At 46.4% G+C, this 23104-nt stretch overlaps 1 pseudogene; it reads left to right on the top strand.

Annotated features, from left to right (window-relative positions):
* The first annotated feature begins 1108 nt into the window (after positions 1 to 1108).
* Positions 1109 to 5353, top strand: LOC134740299 (cell division cycle protein 27 homolog; annotated as a pseudogene).
* Positions 5354 to 23104: the final 17751 nt, after the last annotated feature.

The raw sequence follows: 23104 nt of genomic DNA, 5'->3' as shown, positions 1-23104 counted from the left end.
TGGGGTGGGGGCACAGACAGGCAAGGCCAGGGACCATGAGGACATGGGGACCCAGGAGCTCACAGAGGGGTGGCTCGGGGAGAAACCTCAGCCACAGCCGGGCCACCAGGAAAACACGACCATGGGATTCCACTGCCACAGACACGAGGAAGGTCCCACGGCACCCCACCTAGGATGCCAGATGGCCCTCGGCACCCACTGAGACCCACCTCACGAGCCCCGGATCCCACCATCAGGACCCCGAAACGACCTCACCACAAACCCAACGCCAGGGCCACATTGCTCGTTTCTCTTCCAACCTCCATCCCAGTCAAGCTCTGGGAGACTGGCGTGGCCCCTACTTGGGACGTTTCCCAGGGCCAGGCAGCCCAACCCCATGCCACGCAAATGCGGTCGTCGGCACCGGTTGCTTCTCCACAGGGGAGTGGGCAGAGATCCAGCTCACAGCAGAGCGAGTCACTCACTGGATGGAACACCGGGCACAGCCACCTCTTGCGCAGCTTCCCAACCTCTACGATGCCGGTCCGGCCCAGCAGGATCTTCCCCCAACTTGGAAGAGGGAGACGCGTGCCACACAGTAGGCAACGAGGCACCCTCGGTCCCCACCGCGGAGCCCGGCAAAACCCTTGCTCTCCACCCCCATCCCATCGAGGGGGAAGGGGAGGAGGGTCCTCTGCAAGTGAGTCACTATGGCAGCACTACCATAATGCAGAGAGAGGTGGCAGGCCGGGGGATCCTGTAACCCAAAGGCACACCTCTTGGATCGCTACAGAAGGCTTTCTCACCGAGGATGGTTCACACTCCCCACCTGCCAGTTGCCCCTCGTCGGGCCCACAGAGGCGCTCAGGGACGCCTGGGGAAGGGAGGGGGCCTGTGGTACCAAGAAAAATATGCGTGCGGCAACCTTAAGCCTTCGCGGTCTGGGCAGGGGCCTGGCTGCTGTGCGTGCACGCAATCCCCCAAGGGTCCCCCCGTCCACCTGCCTCCTTTCTCCCAGGCAAAGCACCTCCAAGTAAACCTACACACAACCTGTCGGAGACCGAACAGTAGCCCATTGGCAGTCTGCCGGCACATGCATCACCTGCCTGAGCCCACCGCGATAGCTCACATGGCCCGCACGCACCCGCCAGAGGGGATCATGGGACCTGCGCTCGCCAGACCAAGCGGCACCCTTCCCTGCGTGGGAGGGGTGCGTCTCACTCAACCACCTCAACCCCCACACCAACGAGCTCCCTCAGGACCCACTCGCAGACACAGTGGTGGCCACTGGAGGAGGGGTGCTGGGGGTGGGAACCACACACCACCGCTTGGCCTTGGGCACCTGAGGGATAAGCTGGGGGGGAAGTGGGGGAGCTGGGCACGGTAGGCTCATGCCTGTCATCCCCGCACTTTGGGAGGCGAGGGAAGGTGGATCCCTCCATCCAAGCCTTGGCAACATGGTGAAACCTCGTCTCTAAAAAAATACAAAAACTGACTCGTATCATAACCTGGACTCAAAGTTAATAAATAGATAAATAGGCTGGGCACGGTGGCTAATGCCTGTAATCCCAGCACTTTGGGAGGCCGAGGCAGGCGAATCACAGGGATCAGGAAATCGAGACCATCCTGGCAGCCACAGGAACCCCGTCTCTACTCAAAATACAAAAAATTAGCCAGGCGTGGTGGCGGGCGCCTGTAGTCCCAGCTACTTTGGAGGCTGAGACAGGATAATGGTGTGAACCTAGGAGGCAGAGCTTGCAGTAAGCTGACATTACGCCACTGCACTCCAGTCTGGGCAACAGAGTGAAACTCCGTCTCAAAAATAAATAATAATAATAAATAGATTAAAATTGAAAATTTAAAAAAAAGTAACTGGCCAGGCACAACTGCTCAAGCCTGTCATCCCAGCAATTTGGGAGGCCGAGGTGGGCAGATCACCTGAGGTGGCCAGTTCGAGACCTGCCTGACCCACATAGAGAAATGTCATCTCTACTAACAATACAAAATCAGCCAAGTGTAGTGGCACATGCCTGTAATCCCAGCTACTCAGGAGGTTGAGGCAGGAAAATCGCTTGATCACAGGAGGTGGAGGTTGCAGTGAGCCGAGATGGTGCCATTGCACTCCAGCGTGGGCAACAAGAGTGAAACTCTGCCCCCCCCAAAAAAAAATTAAGTGCTGTTTTCTGTTATTTTTACTTCCTACCCTGAGAGGAACATAATACAGCTGTTGTCTGTCTCCCTGCCTGCCTGCATGCCTGTGGCAGGGCCTCACTCATTCTTTCGCCCAAACTGGAGTGCAGTGACACCATTATGGCTCACTCACTGCATCCTCAAACTCTCCAGAGTTAGGTGATTCCTCAAGGGATCCTACGCCTCGGCCTCCCAAAGTGTTGGGGTTACAGACGTGAGCCACCAGCACCCGGCCTGAGTTAATACGTCTGGTCTAACTACGTCTTAACCACACACCCATGAAGAACTCAAGTCAAGAATCCGTAGGAGACTCAGCATTCTCTCCTGAAAGCAGTGAGGAGGAAGGCGGCCGTGTGTACCAAGCTCCTGGGCTTTTAGGTGACCATGCATAGAGGAGAGATTTCCAATGTTTCCAGAGAGGTGCGAGCCACAGTCATTGGGGCATCCGAGCACGAGAAGGGGTTTCTGACAGCCACTTAAGGGCCAGGAAGGGCCAGAATTTGCCAAGGCCCGTGTCCCAGGGTGGGGCTGATGGAACCCAAGGTAGACGGAGTCAGCAGTCCGCAAAGAGAGAGCTCCAGCCCTAGGACCCTCTGTGCAGACAGAATCAGAAGGAAGAGAGTCCTTCGTCCTACATGCCACATCCCTCCACTGAACTTGGGATCAGATCCGTTTTCCAAACATGAGGTAACTCTCACTTTGCAATGGATCACAAGGGGCCAGGCTTTCCAGAGTCAGCAGGGTAAAGAAGTCATTCTGGTTTGGCCTCCCCCAACCCCTGGTAACTGGTGAGTTTATTTTTTATTTTTATTTTTTTATTAATATTATACTTTAAGTTTTAGGGTACATGTGCAGAATGTGCAGGTTAGTTACATATGTATACATGTGCCATGCTGTTGCACTGCACCCACTAACTCATCATCTAGCATTAGGTATATCTCCCAGTGCTATCCCTCCCCCCTCCCCCCACCACACAACAGTCCCCAGAGTGTGAGGTTCCCCTTCCTGTGTCCATGTGTTCTCATTGTTCAATTCCCACCTATAAGTGAGAATATGCGGTGTTTGGTTTTTTGTTCTTGTGATAGTTTACTGAGAATGATGATTTCCAATTTCATCCATGTCCCTGCAAAGGACATGAACTCATCCTTTTTTATGGCTGCATAGTATTCCAGGGTGTATATGTGCCACATTTTCTTAATTCAGTCTATCATTGTTGGACATTTGGGTTGGTTCCAAGTCTTTGCTATTGTGAATAATGCTGCAATAAACATACGTGTGCATGTGTCTTTATAGCAACATGATTTATAGTCCTTTGGGTATATGCCCAGGAATGGGATGGCTGGGTCAAATGGTATTTCAAGTTCTAGATCCCTTTGCCATCCCCATCAAGCTACCAATGACTTTCTTCACAAAATTGGAAAAAACTACTTTAAAGTTCATATGGAACCAAAAAAGAGCCTGCATCGCCAAGTCAATCCTTATCCAAAAGAACAAAGCTGGAGGCATCACACTACCTGACTTTAAACTATACTTCAAGGCTACAGTAACAAAGCAGCCTGGTCCTGGTACCAAAACAGATATATAGATCAATGGAACAGAACAGAGCCATCAGAAATAATGCCACATATCTACAACTATCTGATCTTTGACAAACCTGAGGAAAACAAGCAATGGGGAAAGGATTCCCTATTCAATAAATGGTGCTTGGAAAACTGGCTAGCCATATGTAGAAAGCTGAAACTGGATCCCTTCTTTACACCTTATACAAAAATCAATTCAAGATGGATTAAAGACTTAAATGTTAGACCTAAAACCATAAAAACCCTAGAAGAAAACCAAGGCATTACCATTCAGGACATAGTCATGGGCAAGGACTTCATGTCTAAAACACCAAAAGCGATGACAACAGAAGCCAAAATTGACAAATGGGACCTAATTAAACTAAAGAGCTTCTGCACAGCAAAAGAAACTACCATCAGAGTGAACAGGCAACCTACAAAACTGGTGAGTTTAAATGAGCTGAGGCTGGCCGGGCCGGAGCCACTACGGGGGGAAGGAGGTTGGGCGGGTTGGTGGGGGGGCCTGAGGCATTGCAGAAAGTGGGTCTGAGCCTCGACGACGACGGTGCTGCAGGAACCCGTCCAGGCTGCTATATGGCAAGCATTAAACCTCTATGCATACCGAGATGGGGTTTTTCTCACAGAACGCCTTTATGCAGAAGTACACTGAGAAGAAGCCTTGTTTTTACTGGCGACCTGTTCTTACCACCCAGGAAAGGCCTGTAAAGCATATGGACTCCTGAAAGGACATAGTTGTACTACACCGCAATGCAAATACCTGCTTGCAAAGTGTTGTGTTGATCCCAGCAAGCTTGCAGAAGGGGAACAAATCTTATCAGGTGGAGTGCTTCATAAGCAGAAAAGCCATGATGATATTGTTACTGAGTTTGGTGATTCAGCTTGATTTCCCCTTCCATTATTCGGACATGTATATTGAAAGACAGATCGGCTTGCCAAAGGATCAGAATGCTACCAAAATAGCCTTAGTTTTAAATCTTTTCTTCTGGTATCCCTTTGAATCGTTATGTGAAATAGTTGAAAAGCCAGATCCTGACCAAACAATTAAATTCACGTCTTTACAGAACTTTAGCAACTGTCTGCCCAACTCTTGCACAACACAAGTACCTAATCATAGTTTATGTCACAGACAGCCTGAGATCGTTCTTACAGAAACACCCCAGGACACAACTGAATTAAACATATTGAATTTAGAATCTTCTAATTCAAAATATTCCTTGAATACAGATTTCCCAGTATCTTCTATTGATTCAGCTGTAATTTCACCTGAAACTGTCCCACTGGGAACAGGAACTTCCATATATTCTAAGCAGGTTCAAAATAAACCAAAAACTGGTCGAAGTTTATTAGGAGGACCAGCAGCTCTTAGTCCATTAGCCCCAAGTTTTGGGATTTTGCCATTAGAAACCCCAAGTCCTGGAGATGGATCCTATTTACAAAACTACACTAATACACCTTCTGAAATTGATGTGCCATCCACCAGAGCCCCTTCAAAAAAGTCTGTTGCCAGAATCGGCCAAACTGGAGCAAAGTCTGTCTTCTCACAGAGTGGAAATAGCCAAGAGGTAACTCCAATTCTTGCACAAACAGAAAGTTCTGATCCATAAATAAATACAACACCTCAGATATTGAGCCCCACTATGATATCTCCCCCAAATGCACTGCATTGAAGAAGTTCACGACTCTTTACTAGTGATAGTTCCGCAACCAAGGAGAATAGGAAGACATTAAAAATTAAGTTTCCACCTAAAATCCCAAACAGAAAAACAAAAAGTAAAACTAATGAAGGAGGAATAACTCAACCTAACATAAACGATAGCCTGGAAATTACAAAATTGGACTCTTTCATCATTCAGAAGGGAAAATATCCACAATCACACCTCAGATTCAGGCTTTTAATCTACAAAAAGCAGCAGCAGAAGGCTTCATGAGCCTTCTTCGTGAAAGGGGGAAAGGTTATTTAGCTTTGTGTTCATACCATTGCAAAGAAGCTATGAATATTTGAGCCATCTACCTTCTCACCACTACAATACTGGTTGGGTTCTGCGCCAAATTGGAAGGGTCTATTTTGAACTTTCAGAGTACATGCAAGCTGAAAGAATACTCTCAGAGGTTAGAAGGACTGAGAAGCATAGAGTCAAAGGCATGGAAATCTACTCTACAACACTTTGGCAGCTTCAAAAAGATGTTACTCTTTCAGTTCTGTCAAAAGACTCCACAGACATGCATAAAAATTCGCCAGAGGCCTGGTGTGCTGCAGGGAAGTGTTTCAGTCTGCAATGGGAACACGATATTGCAATTAAATTCTTCCAGAGAGCTATCCAAGTGGATCCAAATCATGCTTATGCCTATACTCTATTAGGGCAGGAGTTTGTCTTAATTGAAGAGTTGGACAAAGCGTTAGCTTGTTTTTGAAATTCTATCAGAGTCAATCCTAGACATTATAATGCATGGTAAGTGGTAATGAAGTGTAAAGACAAAGTCTTGTTGATGGTGCTGGTAGTCACTAATTTTTCTTGTTAGATAGCTCTTTATTGTCATGAATTTGGTTACTAATACTTAGGGATGGTATACACTGGTCAATAACTTCAAACTAACATGTTTTCTTATGAAATGTATGTCTTTAACAAACTCTTAAGTTAACTAATGATAATAGAATACCAGATCCATATACTCAACAGTTTCAGTCTTCTACCAAAATTTAGCAGATACCGTAGTTGAGTTTTGTTTGTTTGCTTGCTTGTTTAGTTTTGTTACTTGATTTCTTATTTTTTCTTTGAACACAGAAATGGTGATTGGGACAAAAAGTGCTTGGGAAATTGGAAAGGAATAGCATAATTCACTTATTGGATAATAGAAAAAAACACTGAAAAAATTCACTAGTTGCTGCTTTTTGACAGTGTTCCAGTTTATTGAGTTATTATTAAGAACTTAGTGTGCCCTTTTATTTAGCAGTATCTCTGTTTTACTTTTTTATATTTGCGTATAAGTAGACAGATAGGAAATTACTACCCAGGTCATATTGTTATCAACTGAATAACGTATGAAAAACTTTGGTCCTACATTTGCCTCAACACCATACTTACTGATGACATTTATTGTATTTTTCTGGACTGACTTAAAAATTTAAATATCAAGAGAAGTCCAGGCACGGTGGCTCATGCCTGTTATCCCAGCACTTTGGGAGGCCAAGGCAGGCGGATCACAAGGTCAAGAGATTGAGACCATCCTGGCCAACATGCTGAAACCCCGTCTCTATGAAAAGTATAAAAATTAGCTGGGCATGGTGGCGGGTGACCGTAGTCCCAGCTACTCAGGAGGCTGAGGCAGGAGAATCGCTTGAACCCCGGAAGTGGAGGTTGCAGTGAGCCAAGATTACACCATTGCACTCCAGCCAGGGTGACAGAGCGAGACGCCATCTCAAGAAAAAAATAGAAAATAAAATAAAATAAGTAAATAAATAAATATCAAGAGAAAGTATAATTCTGAAGTCATAACTCTGTGGTAGTTTTTTTTGTCAGATATGGTTATCTTTGGGGTTAATTATTATAGCAGTGGAGTTTTATCACTTGATTTGCTTCTCAATCTGAAACATTATATTACTAAAATATTTTTTGATTTGTGAATATGTTGTTTAATGTATTGTATCTCATTTTACAGTAGTAGTTGCAGTGCCTGAAAGATTGCCAAAAATAAATAGTGCTACCTTTTGCTGACAAATGTAACAATCAACTTGCCAATACTGCCTTCTCTTCCAATAGCTATGTTCTCCATAAAATTTTAAGAACTCAGTTCTTCATGAGACTTGTGTTGTTTATTTTTTCTGAAGTCTGGTTGATCCTTGTGTTGTTCTTTTTTAAATGTGTATTTTCTGTTCAGCTACGTTGCAGGAGGCGGATTCTTAAAAAACTTAACCATATCAAAAATTGTGTTTAAAGAAGGATTATGCAGATTGGCAAGCTTTTACTAGGAGGAGTTTAAATGCTGACGTATTTAGGTAACTCTAAATACTGAGCAACTTTACTCTAACTACAAAATAGATAGCCTTTCTTTTGTTTTCACTTTCACTATCATTAGCATCATGTTTAATACCTTTTCTTCATCTATAACACAATTATAATGATTTATAAAGCCACTCAAATAAAGGAGATATATTGTGCTTTAAAAAAAAAAAGAAAAAAAGAAAAAAAAAGAAGTCGTTATGTGGCAAACAATGAGGTGTGACTCGAATCTAGAATCTCCAGTGAAAACCAATAAAACAGGGTCAAACCCCGTGTCTACTAAAAATAAAAAATAAGCCAGGTGTGGTGGTGCTGAGGCAGGAGAATCGCTGGAACCCAGGAGGCAGAGGTTGCAGTGAGCTGAAATCATGCCACTGCAGTCTAGTCAGGGGGTACAGAGCAAGACTCCATCTCAGAAACAAACAAACACGCAAAGCCAATAAAAGTGTTCCACTCAACGTGTCAGGCTCAGGTCTCTTGACAGGATACATCCAGCACCTGGGGAAATATCGACGGGTGGGCTGGAATCTATTTTGTGGCCTCAAGGAAGGTTTTGAGAGATAGTCCCCAAAACGTGAAGGCCTAAGGAAGCCCCTCCGCCCAAGAGGCGATATTCATTTGTATCCCATTGCCACCCACGAGGGAGAATCGGGCTCTCTACAGAACCCCCAACCCCCACCCCACCACCCCGCCTCGTGAAATGAGCTCTTGCTCCATCAGGCTGTATTCACACCGTGTGGTTTTGTAACCTCCAGCATGTGTGCGTGGGTTGTGGAGTGGGGTGGAGGCTACTGTGGACAGAGGAGAGGATAAAGCAGCGGTGTCCCACGGGTGCCCGGGACGTGGAACGTGAGTGGGGTGGCTAGAGCCTTGGGAGCTCATCGCCTGTCAGGACGTTTTCCCTCCTGGTTCCCTCTCTGACCTACGCTCCACATCTTTGCAGTTCAGTGGGGATCATGTGGGTGGAAGTCACCATCCCTTTGGACTTTAGCCAAGGAACGTCAGTCTCCCAAGAGTCTCCCTGGTGTCGGGGCCTTGGGCAGGCTCACAAGGATGCTGATGGTGATGGTGACAGTGATGTAAGTTGGAGGCCTCGGGCCAATGCAGAGGTATCCATTTGACCTCGGTGGGATAGGTCAGCTTTGTGGAGTCCCGTGTGTCCTTCCAGAGACTCATCCAGGGCTAGCAAGCATGGTGCTGAGGATCCCAGCTCCCAGCAGAAGCACTTTTTTTCACACAGAATCCTGGGCAGGAAAGTTCTCAGCAGGTTTAAGCCTCCTAGCCAAAAAGCGAAAGCCACTTCTGGGATTTTTTTCAAAGAGCCAGTGGTTCCACAATGGGCCATGGGTAGTTGTGGAAATGGAGAGAAATGTTTGCAGACACATATTTGAGACAGAAGGGACAGGGCTCGGTCACAGTTCATGTAGGACACGAGCAAATGCACATTGAGAAAACCCTCCCAGCATCCTAGGTGAACAGAGGTATGACTTTACGAGACAGTCGAGGGAGACACAACCCCAGATTTTAGGGTTGGATCTTTATTAATATGTAGTATCTATGAGGTATCCGAATCCAGAAATCAACTCGCCAGTTCTGTACAGCATTCTGCAGGGAAATCAAATCTGGGATGTCTAAAGTTAAGAATTCAGGCCATGGTAATGGATTAGATTAGATGTACTTGAACTTATTTTGCAAAGAAAGAGAGGGTGGGTGATAGCGAGAGCCAGAGAGCAAGCGAGAGAGAGAGAGGAGAGAGAGAGACAGAGAGACACAAAGATACACCAGAGAGAAAAACAGAAAGAGAGAGACAGACAGAGAAAGACGGAGATTGACAGAGACAGAGAGAAACAGAAAGAGAGACAGAGACAGAAAGAGAGAGACAGACAGAGAGAGAGAGAGAGACAGACAGGCAGAGAAAGAGAGTAAGACAGAAGGCAGACACACACACACAGAGAGACAGAGACAGATGGAGAGACAGAGAGAAAGAAAGAGACAGACAGAGAGAAAGACAGAGACAGACAGAGGGAGAGAGAGACAAACAGACAGAAAGAGAGAGACAGACAGAGAGAGAAACATACAAGGAGAGAGAGAGACAGACAGACAGGCAGAGAAAGACAGTAAGACAGAAGACAGACACAGAGAGAGAGAGACAGGCAGAGAGAGAGACAGAGAGACAGAGACAGAGAAACAGACAGGCAAAGAGAGAGAGAGAAAAAACAGACAGACAGGGAGAGAGAGAGACAAACAGACAGGCAGGGAGAGAGAGACAGAGACCAGCAGACGGACAGACAGAAAAAGAGAATAAGACAGAAGACAGACACAGTGAGAAAGACAGAGAGAGAGACACAGACAGCGAGACAGAGAAAGAAAGAGAGATACAGACAGACAAAGAGACAGACAGACAGAGAAAGACAGAGATGGACAGAGAGAGACAGAGAGAAACAAAGGAGAGAGACAGAGAGAGAAAGAGAGAGAGACAGACAGACAGGCAGAGAAAGAGAGTAACACAGAAGACAGACACAGTGAAACAGACAGGCAGAGAGAGACAGACAGAGACAGAGAGAAAGAAAGAGAGAGACAGACAGAGATGGAGAGAGAGAGACAGAGAGAAACAGACAGAAAGAGAGACAGAGACAGAGAGAAACAGACAGGGAGAGAGAGAGAGACAGAGACAGAGAGGCAGAGAGAGAGAGAGAGACAGACAGGCAGAGAAAAGGAGTAAGACAGAAGACAGACACAGTGAGAGAGACAGGCAGAGAGAGAGAGACAGAGAGAGAAGACAGAGAGAGAGACAGAGACAGACAGAGAGTCACAGAGAGGAGGAAGAAGGGCATGCTCAGGAAATAATTACACATATTTTATAACGCTTTTGATCCCATAAACGGTGGCCGGGGTGTGCTTTGAAAACAACAACAACAGCAACAAGAGCAGCAGCAGCAGCAAGAGCAGCAGCAGCGTTCACTTATGGATTTCTAGAAAATAAGATGTTCTGAAGTATAGTAAACATCAACCGGCTCTCACTACACGTTGAGAGATTCACAAAAGCGCTAGTTAACAACAGGAGAAAACAGCAGCTAACACGTCCTGGGGAAAATATACGTCTTCCTGAAAACTGGGGATTTCTACTTCATCTGAAAAGAAACACATATGAAAAAGGAAAAGCACGAACAAAACAAAACAAGCCAAAAAACACGGGCCAAGGCACCATCCCTAGAAATCTTAAGTGAGCAAAGTATTAGTTTTCAGAAAGCTATTCTATTTTGGGCGAATACTAAGAAGGCCCAGACTAGAGCTGTGACACCCTTCCCATTGTGAAACTATGCTGGCCAGAGGGCAGAGAAACTAAAACATCATGATAAAAGGTGATTGAGACCCAGCCAGGGGGAAGCTTTCCTAGGGAGGGAGGCTTGAGGAGAGAAGCAGGGGAAAACTCCAAAACTGTAGAGCCTCGCGCTTGCCCACGTGGGTCAAGGGTTATGCCATCGGCCCAAGCTGCCACTGGGGAAGTGGGACTGTGCCACCCCCATCTTCAAAAACACTGGCCACTGAGTGAGGACTGACGCCCACCGATGCAAATGTCAGCCTGGCAAGAATGAGATCGCCAGCAAGGGGTGGGGGAAGGGGAGAGAAGACGGAGGCACATTGGAGTGGCTCCAGAAGGTTTCCAAGCAGGCTGTTGGGAGGCGGGGGATGGGGGGTTTGGGGGGAACCCACCTAACTGACTCACTAAATGAAGGTAAAGGGACGTGGGTAGTGGGGGGAGGTGGGGGGCAACTTGAAAATTAAACTGACCCGTCCTAAAACCCAAGTAGAAGAGTCTATGTGCATGAAAGAAACCAACACACAAAGAAAACTAAATAGCTGATCAAAGAAAAATAGGGCCCCCGCCAGTACTGAGGTTCCCTAGGCAACGAGGGAGAGAGGGAGGGGCCTCCAGAAGGGAGAGAGAGAAACCCTTTGCCCCAGGATCGGTGAAGTGGGCGAGACCTCCCTCCGTGTCACCACGACTTTCAATAACAGTTGCCGCTAGGTGATGCCCGAAGACAACCAATGCCTGCAAGAGTCAGTCAGCACGGAAAAGAATGCATTTATTTATTTATTTATTTATTTATTTATTTATTTATTTACAGAGTTTCACTCACTCTACAGCCCGGGCTGTAGTGCAGTGGCATGATCTCGGGTCACTGCAGCCTCCGCCTCCCAGGTTCAAGTGATTCTCCCGCCTCAGCCTCCCGAGTAGCTGGCATTACAGGCGCCTGCCCCACTGTGCCTGACTCAGTTTAGTATTTTTAGTAGAGTCGGGGTTTCGCCATGTTGGCAAGGATGGTCTCGAACTCCCAATCTCAGGTGATCCACCCGCCTCAGCCTCCCAAAGTGCTGGGATGACAGACATCAGCCACTGCACCCAGCATTAACCGTGTATTTTTAAGTCAAGGAGCTTATCAGGGAAATACGAGAAGTAGGGAGGCCACACGTGACAGAGAGAAAAGTTTGAAAATACCCCTTCCATCCAAGTGGGGACCTGGCCTCGACCTACCAAAATCATACACTGAGTGGCAAAGCCTAGCAAGGCCCGTCTGTCTAGATTCCTCTCGGCCTCTCTAAGCAGGTGTTTCTCACTTTCATGGAAGGTTCAGGGCCCTCCCCGGCACAGGGAGTCTGACAGACTGACAGAGAAAGAGACAGGCATAGAAAGACAGAGATGGACAGAGAGAGACAGAGAAAAACAGATAGGGAGGGAGAGAGACAGAGAAAGAGAGAGAAACAGACAGACACAAAGAGACAGATTGAGAGAGACGGAGAGAAACAGAAAGAGAGAGAGATGGAGAGAGAGAAAGGGAGGGAGAGGGAGACAGACAGGCAGAGAAAGAGAGTAAGACAGAAGACAGACACAGTGAGAGAGACAGGCAGAGAGAGAGAGACAGGAACAGAGAGAAAGGAAGAGAGAGAGACAGAAAGAGAAAGAGACAGAGATGGAGAGAGAGAAACAGAGAGAGAGAGAGATAGAGAGAGAGAGAAACAAATAGGGAGGGAGAGAGAGAGAGATAAAGACAGACAGAGAAAGACAGAGACAGAGAGAAACAGAAAGAGAGAAAGACAGAGAGAGAGAGTGATAGAGAGAGAGAGAAACAGAAAGAGAGGTGGAGAGAGAGACTAAAAGACAGACAGGCAGAGAAAGAGAGTAACACAGTAGACAGACACAGTGAGAGAGACAGGCAGAGGGAGAAAGAGACAGAGACAGAGAGAAAGAAAGAGAGAAACAGACAGAGAAAGAGATAGACAGAGGTGGACAGAGAGAAACAGAAGGAGAGAGAGACAGAGAGAGAGAGAGAGACAGAGAGAGGGAAACAGACAGGGAGGGAGAGAGACAGAGAGAGAGAGACAGACAGACAGGCAGAGAAAGGGAGTAAGACAAAAGATAGGCACAGAGAGAGAGAGAAAGAGAGAGAGAGAAAGAAATAGAGAGACAGGCCTGGTGAGGTGGCTCACTCCTGCCATCCCAGCACTTTGGGAGGTTAAGTTGGGCAGATCAGGAGGTCAGGAGATCAAGACCATACTGGCTAACACTGTGAAATCCCGTCTCTACTAAAAATACAAAAAATTAGCCAGGCGTGGTGGCAGGCACCTATAGTCCCAGCTACTCAGGAGGCTGAGGCAGGAGAATGGCGTGAACCTTGGAGGTGGAGCTTGCAGTGAGCCAAGATGTCACCACTACACTCCAGCCTGGGTGACACAGTGAGACTCCGTCTGGAAAAAAGAAAAGAGAGACAGACAGAGGAAGAGACAGACAGAGACAGACAGAGAGAAACAGACAGAAAGAGAGAGAGACAGAGAGAAAGAGAGAAACAGAAAGGCAGGGAGAGAGAGAGAGAGAGACAGACAGGCAGAGAAAGAGAGTAAGACAGAAGACAGATACAGTGAGAATGACAGGCAGAGAGAGACAGACAGAGGCAGAGAGAAAGAAAGAGAGAGGCAGACAGAGATGGAGAGAGAGAGACAGAAAGAAACAGACAGAAAGAGAGAGAGACAGAGAGAGAGTGAGAGAGAGAGAAAGAAAGGGAGGGAGAGGGACAGACAGAGAGAGAGACAGACGGGTAGAGAGAGTAAGATAGAAGATAAGCACAGAGAGAGAGACAGACAGAGGGTGAGAGAGACAGACAGAGAGACTCAGAAAATGAAGGAGACAGACAGACAGAGAAAAACAGAGACAGACAGAGAGACAGAGAGAAACAGAGACAGAGAGAGACAGAGAGAAACAGACAGAGAGAGACAGACAGGCAGAGAAAGAGAGTAGACAGAAGATAGACACAGTGAGACAGGCAGAGAGAGAGAGAGAGACAGAGAGAAAGAAAGAGACAAACAGACAGAGAGAGAAAGAGACAGATAGAGAAAGACAGAGACAGAGAGAGAGAGTCAGAGAGAAACAGGCAGAAAGAGAGAAGGTCCTAGCCCAGTAGCGATACAGTGCCTTTTCTTTCATTTTCTCTTTCTTTTCTGGTTTTCTTTTCTTTTCTTTTCTTTTTTTCTTTTCTTTTCTTTCTTTCTCTCTTTCTTACTTTCTTTCTATTTATTTATTTAGAGACCGAGTCTCACTCTGTCACCCAGGCTGTAGTGCAGTGGCGCCATCCCGGGTCACTGTAACCTCTGCTTGCCAAGTTCAAGCTATTCTCCCGCCTCAACCTCCCGAGGATCTGGGATTACAGCTGCTTGCCCTACAGCGCCTGACTCAGTTCCATATTTTCAGTAGAGACGGGGTCTCACCATGTTGGCTAGGCTGGCCTTGAACTCCTGATCTCCTGACCCACCCACCTCAGCCTCCCAAAGTGCTGGGAGGACAGACGTGAGCCACTGCATTCAGTGTACAGTGACATTTCTTAGAAATCACTCATGGGAACACACACTTATAGGTTATGTGTAGAGATTTTATTTATGTATTTATTTATTTATTTATTTATTTATTTATTTATTTATTTTTTGCACAGGAAGGTGGGGGGACGGAGTTTCGCTCTTGCTGCCCAGTCTAGAGTGCAATGGCATAGGGGACTCAAGGAGTCAAACTATGCCAGAGAGGACACGTCATTCTGAGCGTAAGGGCCGCAGCGAAAATTGGCAGGGCCCGCACTTTTAAAGGCTGAAATCCCGGCGGCTCAGGCCTGTCGTCCCAGCAGTTTGGGAGGCCCAGGAGGGCGGATCACTTGAGGTCAGGAGTTCAATACCAACGTGACCAACATGAAGAATCCCCGTCTCTACTAAAAATAGAAAAATTAGCCGGCTGTGGTGATGCGTGCCTGTAATCCCAGCCACCGAAGAAGAATCACTGGAACCCGGGAAGCAGAGGTTTCAGTGAGCCGAGAGAGCACCACTGCACCGCAGCCTGGATGACAGAGCGAGAGAGACCCAGTCCAAAAAAAAAAAAGAAAAGAAGAAAAAGAAAGAACAGGCCCAAATACTGCATTGTCGCTGAATGTTCCCCTAAAAGGCCGGAAACCCCCTGACTCAGGTCAAGGAGGTGGTGTTTAATTTCAACTCTCTCTCTCTCTTTCCCTCTCTCCCTCTCTCTCTTTCTCCCTCTCTCTCTCTTTCTCCCCTAACTTTCATTTCTTGTTCAAGCATACATGTGCAAGATTGTTACATAGGTAAACTTCTGACAGGGGGGTTCAGTGTGCAGATGATTTCATCACCCGGACACTCAGCGCAGTACTCGACAGTTTTCATGTTTCGTTCTGTTTTGGTTTATCCTGAAGCTGTCCCTCTTTCCACCCCTCCTCCCTCAAGTAGGCTCCCGTGTCTCTCGTCCCCCTCGTTCCACCCACACAGAACTCTCATCTATAAGTTCCCACTTATGGATGAGAACACGCGGTATTTAGCTGATTGTTGCTTTCATCTTTGGTGGTGGCAGTGAAAGAGGCATGACACTAAATCTACCCTTACGATGCTCCCCTCTGTCCCCACCCCGCACCCCCTCGCCACACACTTCCTCATTCCTGCACCCCCTCCTCAAATGCAGGAAAGGAAGAAAGACAGAAATTAAAGAGGTCAGCCTCCAAGGTGGTGGAGTCAGGGGATGTCAAAGGGTGAGCAAGCAATGAGGGTCGGGGGATGTCTTGGCTGAGCTTGTAATAATAGGGGACCGAGTTTCCAGCCAAACCACACTCCCTAATCCTCAGCCGCAGCCAGCCTCTGGGTGGGGTTGTTCTTGTAAAAGCTTCTGAATGGAGAGAAGCCCAAGGCAATGGAAGGCAACAGCTCCAACTCCAGGAAGGAAACAGGGCTTTGTGCATTTGAATGGTGCTTTGGAAGACGGTGCTGATGCTTACAAAGTGATGCACCTCGACTCGCCTTGCCTCGAACAGAGCAAGACTTAGTCTCAAAGTCAATTACTCAATCAATAATAAAAAAATTCATCAATGAAAGAAAGAAAGATAGAAAGAAAAAGAAAGAAAGAAAGAAAGAAGAAGAAAGAAAGAAAGAAAGAAAGAAAGAAAAAGAAAAAAAGAATCAGTACAGCGGTTGTGGTCATGAATCATTCCCTGGAGTCCAGGTGCAGTGGCTCACGCCCATCAGGCCAGCACTTTGTGACGCCGGGTCAGGAGGTTTGCAACAAAATGAAGGGACCCTCTCTGTGGAAAAACATTTAAAAATGAAGGCCAGGCGCAGTGGCTCACGCCTGCCATCCCAGCACTTTGGGAGGCCGGGGAGGGTGGATCACCTGAGGTCGGGAGTTCGAGACCAGCCTGACCAACATGGAGAAGCCTCGTCTCTACTAACAATACTAAATCAGCCAGACGTGGTGGCTCATGCCTACAATCCCCACTACTCGGGAGGCTGACGCAGGAGAATTGCTTGAACCCAGGAGGGAGAGGTTGCCGTGGGCCACGATCACGCCATTGCACTCAAGTCTGGGCAACAAGAGAGAAAGTCTGTCTCAGGAAAATAAATAAATAAATAAAAATGATCTGAGCACAGTGGCGCATGCCTGTGGTTCCAGGTACTCTACTCTGGAGGCTGAGGTGGAAGGATCGCTTGAGTCCAGGAGCATCCAAGCTGCAGTGAGTGAGTTAAGATGGCACCACTGCCAGGGTGACAGAGTGAGACGCTGTCTCTAAATCAGTCAATCAATCAATCAGATCACTGGAAGGTGCTATCTGTGTCTTACTTTCAAAGCTTGTCTCTTTAGGCCAAGCAGGCATGGTACCTCACGCCATTAATCCCACCACTTTGGGAAGCTGAGGCAGGAGGAAAGAAGAAAGGGAGGAAGGTAGGAAAGAAGAAAGGCAGGAAGGCAGTCAGGCAGGAAAGAAAGAGACAGAAAGAAAGAAACAAACAAACAAAGGGAGGGAGAAGAAGAGAGAAGAAAAAAGAAGAAAAGAGAAGAAAAGAAAAGAAAAGAAAAAAGAAAAGAAAAGAAAAGAAAGAAAAGAAAAGAAGAAAAGAAAAAAAGAAAAGAAAAGAAAAGAAAATGGGGAGGGGCATATCTCCTTGACTGGTGACTGCCCAGGATATAGCTGACTGAAGCCTCGACCTGTGGGGCCTCAAGTGATCTTCTCCTTATCTCAGCCTCCCAAGTAGCTGTGAATACAGGCGGGTATCAGCACGCACAACTCATCTTATAATAATATTATGATTATTATTGAGACAGAGTCTCGCTCTGTCTCAATAATTGCCATGGCACAATCTCAGCTCATTGCAACCTCGGCCTCCCTGTTTCAAGAAACTGGCACACCTCAGTCTCCTGAGTAGTTATGGTTGCAAGCCTATACCACCAGGCCTGGCTAATTGTTCTATTTTTCATACAGATGGGGTTTCACCATGTTGGCCAGCCTGGTCTTGAACTCCTGGCCTCAAGTGATCCACCCTCCTTGGCCTCCCAAAGTGCTGGAATGACAGGCGTGAGCCACTGTGCCCGGCCCAGATAATCTTTTTAATAAGCTGTAGAGAAGGGGTTTCGTCAGCTGCCGGGTGGAGGATGGGGTGGGTTTTACTCAGACTGCATACTGTGAAAAGGGTAAATCAGTGTGGTTTGTGAACTAGATGTGGAAATTGTATGTGTGCGTGTGAGAGAGAGAGACCAATCCCACCATGAGGATCCGGAAATGGTGTTTGATTTGGGTCCTTGTCTAGTCACCTCTCTGTCAGTAGATGACTGAGGATTCCACAAATGAAGGTCAGCAGTATCTATTGAGCTCTTTCTCCCTCTCATGGGTCTTATCTGTGTGGTGGAGAAAGGGAAGAAAATAGGTTCTGATGGGAAGTTGTCTTCATGCCTGTGGAAGCTGAAGGCAGGCTGACGGGAAGGAGGGCATCCTATGTGACATTCCCATACCTCTGGACCCTTTATAATGCTGGGGCTGCCAGTCCACCCTGTACGTCAACCCACCCCCAAGAACATCACGGTCCAGGATGGTCCAGTCTCATCCCATCCGGCCCACCTGGGGCAGCTGGTGGAAGTCTTCGCTGGAGGATTCGAAAGCAGAGTCAACACGGTTCCCTTGGGGCCCCGGGCAAAGGCCAGCCAGGGGAGGGTGGCGGGACATGAAGGGGGGGCATCAGCCTCAGAGCTCCCTGGAAGTTGGCAGGCAGCTGGTGGGGACACTGAGCCAGAGACGTCTGGCAGGATATAGATCTTGAAGCTGTGTCAGTCCTCTCCCATACCTCTCCCATGGAAAATCCCACGGCGGCGGTGACAGCCTTGGCTGGGGGAGAAGCAGGGACAAGGGGGAGAGGGAAGGAGGCCCTAGGGAGGATTTAGCACCGAAAACCTACCCAGCCAATCTCCCTCCCTCCTATCAGGTCCAAGGTACATCCTGGGAGGTGTCAAGAGAAACGTTCACCCCATGCTTTTTGTCTTTCTCTTTATTTTTTCATCTTTTCAATTTTACGAGAGACGCTCATTTCAACAACCAGACGGTGGATGTGACAGGAGAAGTGTCAAGGCCAGGAGTTTGAGAACAGCCTGAGCAACTGAGCAACACGAGTAGGAGAACCCAGCGGAAAAAAATGAAAAAAAGAAGGAGGAGGAGGGAGAAAGAAAAGAAAAGAAAAGAAAAAAAAGAAACGAAAAGAAAAAAAAGAAAAGAAAAGAACAGAAGAGAGAAAAACAACCACCAAGAAAGTTAAAATTCTCCAATGGTGCAGGCACAAAAAAGAGTGATTTCACGTCTTTTCCCACAACATGGATAGAGCTGGAAGCAAGTATGTACCCAGTGAACTGCCTTCTACTTACAAGTGGGAGGTAAACAGTGGGTACGCACACGGTCATCAAGATGGAAATAACAGACACTTCAAAAGGGAGGAGGAGTGTAAGAGGGGGACTAGGGATTAATAAATCGCCCCTCGGAGACAACGTTCACCACATGGGTATCGGATACACTGGAGGTCCACTTCTACATCTGAAGGCGGTAGTATGCCAATCTAACAAACAAGCATGTACAGCCCCTGTCTGTAAAATACCAAAACAAGGACGACAGCACCACCAGCAGAGGCAGCAACAACAACAACAACAGCAGAACAGAAGCTGGAACACAAAAACACTACCACCACCACCACAATCACCAGTTGGGGGTTAGGGGAGGGTGGCCACGCTCGAGGCCCTCAGGCTCAGTCCCCTCGGGTTTAAAAAAGAAAACAGCAGACTCATTCCTGTCTGTAGGCAGGGAAAATCCAATCAAATTTCTCTGTTGCTAGAAAGGGAAGTAGAAAAAGGAGAAGGGCTTATTGATCTTCTTGTGATCTATCGAGACCGTACATGTAGGACAAAATTAAATACAGACAGCAACAATTTCTACACTGTTCAAAAGCATTGGAGATCAGGCGCACCACACTTGATGGGGCTTGTGCCACTAGAAAGAAAAGGCAGGCCAGGCACGGTGGCTCACTCCTGTCATCCCAGCATTTTAGGAGGCCGAGGCGGGTGGATCACGAGTCAGGAGATAGGGACCATCCTGGCTAACATGGTGAAACCCCGTTTCTACTAAAAATACAAAAAATTAGCCGGCCCTGGTTTGGGCGCCTGTAGTACCAGCTACCCAGGAGGCTGAGGTAGGAGGATGGCATGAACTCGGGAGGTGGAGCTTGCAGTGAGACGAGATAGCGCCACTGCACTCTGGCCTGGGTGAAAGGGTGAGACTCCGTCTCAAAAAAAAAAAAAAAAAAAGCCAGGCATAGTGCTGCATGCCTGTAGTCCCAGCTACTCAGGAGGCTGTGGTAGAACAATCACTTGACCCAGCAGTTTGAGGCTGCAGTGAGCTATGATCATGCCACTGCACTCTGGCCTGAGTGACAGAGTGAAACCCCATCTCAAAACAAAGAACAACCAAAAACCTACAGGCATACTCAGAGAGTGTGGGTTTGGTTCCAGACAACCACAATAAGGCAAATGTTACAATCAAGTTAGTTGCATAAACATTTTGTTTCCCAGTGCTTATAAAAGTTATGCTTAAATTATGTTGTAGTCTAATGAGTATTTAATAATTAATTATTAATTAGTTAATTAGTGATCGCATTATGTCTAAAAAACTATGTACATACCTTAAAATACCTCATTGCTGAAAAATACTAATGAATATCTGAGCCTTACCAAGTCATAATCTTTTTCCTGGTGAGTGAAGGGGTGGCCTGCCCCTCTACACTTGTAGGTATTTCTAGTCAGGTTGGACGAGAGCCTGAGAAAATAAGTAAGACACAGAGACAAAGTGAAGAGAAACAACAGTAGGCCCAGGGGACCGGTGCTCAGCATACCAAGGACTTGCACAGGCACCGGCCTCTGATTTTTATTGGTTATTATTTTCATTATTTCAGCAAAAAGGAATGTAGTAGGAGAGCAGGGTGATAATGAGAAGGTTAGCAAAAAACATGTGAGCAAAAAAATCTATGTCATAATTAAGTTCAAGGGAAGGTACTATGACTGGACGTCCACGTAAGCCAGATTTATGTTTCTCTCCACCCAAACATCTCAGTGGAGTAAAGAATAACAAAGAGCATTACTGCAAACATGTCTCACCTCCCATCATAGGGCGGCTTTTCTCCTATCTCAGAATTGAACAAATGTACAATCGGGTTTTATACTGAGACATTTAGTTCCCAGGGGCCGGCAGGAGACAGTGGCCTTCCTCTATCTCAATTGCAAGAGGCTTTCCTCTTTTATTAATCCACCTCAGCACAGATCTTTTATGGGTGTCAGGCTGGGGGACAGTCAAGTCTTTCTCGTCCCAAGAGGCCATATTTCAGACTATCACATGGGAAGAAACTTTGGATAATACCCCGCTTTCAAGGGCAGAGGTCCCTGTGGCTTTCTGCAGTGCATTGTGCCCCTCGTTTATTGAGACTAGAGAATGGCGATGACTTTTACCAAGAATACTGCTTGTAAACATTTTGTTAACAAGGCACATTCTGCACAGCCCTAGATCCCTTAAACCTTGATTTCATACAACACATGTTTTTGTGAGCTCCAGGTTGGGTCACAGTGGCTGGGGCAAAGTGGCTGGGGCAAAGCTACAAATTAACAACATCTCAGCAAGGCAATTGTTTAAATTACAAGTCTTTCTCAAAATGGAGTCTCTTATGTCTTTCCTTTCTATATAGACACAGTAATAGTCTGATCTCTCCTTTCTCTACAGTGAGGGTCTTGTCTCTATGTTGATGGCTGCTGACTGATCAGTGTGGGGGTTGGGTGCCTGTGTCAATTTCTTAAAACAATGAAATTTATTCCTTTCACAAAAGATTTCCCTGTAACATGTGATGCTGTTTGATAGTATTTTATCCACAGTAGAACTTCCTTCAAAATTGGAATAAAACCTCTCAAACCCTTCTGCTGCTTTATCAACTAGGTTTATGGAATATTCTAAATCCTTTGTTGTTATTTCAACAATGTTCATAGCGTCTCCACCTGGATTAGATTCCATCTCAAGAAAATATTTTCTTTGCTCATCCATAAGAAGCAACTCCCCACTTGTTCAAGTTTCGTCGTGAGTTTACAGCAATTTAACCTCATCTTAAGGCCCTAATTCTAATTCTGGTTGTCTTGTGATTTCTACCACATCTGTGGGGACTTCCTCCACTGATATCCTGAGCCCTCGAAGTCTTCCATGAGGGCTGGAATCAACTTCTTCCAAACTCCTGTTAATGTTGATATTTCAACCTCCTCCCATCAATCACAAATGTCCTTAATGGCATTTCCTATTCAACCACATGAAGAGGTTCAAATATCATGAAGGGATTAATGGTGAAACCTTTCCAAAAGTTTGTCAATTCAGTTTATCCAGATTCATCAAAGAAATTACTATCTATGACAGCTATACTTTTACAAAATGCATTTATTATTTAACAAAAACACTTGAAAGTCAAAACCACTCCTTGATCCACAGGCTGAAGGATAGATATTGTATTAGCAGCCATGAAAATAACGTCAATTTCCAAGTATATCTCCATCTAAGATTCTGGGTAGCTAGGTGAATTGTCAGTAAGCAGCAATCTTTTTTCCTTTTTTCTTTTCTCTCCTTATTTTTTTTTTTTACCTTTATGTAGTTGACGTCTTGTTGCCCAGGCTGGAGGGCAGTGGCATGGTCTTGGCTTACTGCAACCTCTGCCTGCAGGGTTCAAGCCATTCTTCTGCATCAGCCTCCCAGGTAGCTGAAATTACAGGTACCACCACCATGCCTGGCTAATTTTTTTGTATTTTTATTAGAGACAGGGTTTCATCATTTTCGCCAGGCTAGTCTTGAACTCCTGACTTCAGGTGATCCACCCACCTCGGCCTCCCAAAGTGCAGGTATTACAGGTGTGAGCCACTGTGCCTGGCCAAGCAGCAATCCCTTTAAAGGAATCGTTTTTTTGTTTTGTTTTGTTTTGTTTTGTTTTGTTTTGTTTTGTTTTTGGTTGTTTTTGTTTTTGTTTCTGAGCAGTAGGTCCCAATAGTGGGATTAAAATATTCAGTAAACCATGCTGTTAATAGATGTGTTGTCACTCAGACTGTGATGTTCCATTTCTAGAGCACGGAAAGAATAGATTTTGCATAATTCTTAAGGGCCTTGAGATTTTCAGAGTGGTCAATGAGCATTGGCTGTAACTTAAAGTCACCAACTGCATTGGTCCCCAAAGAGAGTCAGCCCATCCTTTGAGTTTTGAAGCCAAATGTTGACGTCTCTCTAGCAATGAAAATTTTACATCTTCACTAAGCTTAATCATTTCTAGCTCTGGACTTAAACTGAGAGACATGCAATTCTTCCTTTAATTTGAGCTCTTTGAGGCCACTGTGATTACTAATTAACACCCCCAGCGGGTGTCATCCTCCTCCCTCCTCAATCGAGTTCACCCACACCAGGGCGTGGGGAATGGGGCTTCCCACACCCCACATGCCCT

Source organism: Pongo pygmaeus, chromosome 9, assembly GCF_028885625.2.
Source record: "Pongo pygmaeus isolate AG05252 chromosome 9, NHGRI_mPonPyg2-v2.0_pri, whole genome shotgun sequence".
Classification (NCBI taxonomy): Eukaryota; Metazoa; Chordata; class Mammalia; order Primates; family Hominidae; genus Pongo; species Pongo pygmaeus.
Note: the sequence above shows the minus strand (reverse complement) of the source record. Positions and strands in the feature narration are given on the sequence as shown.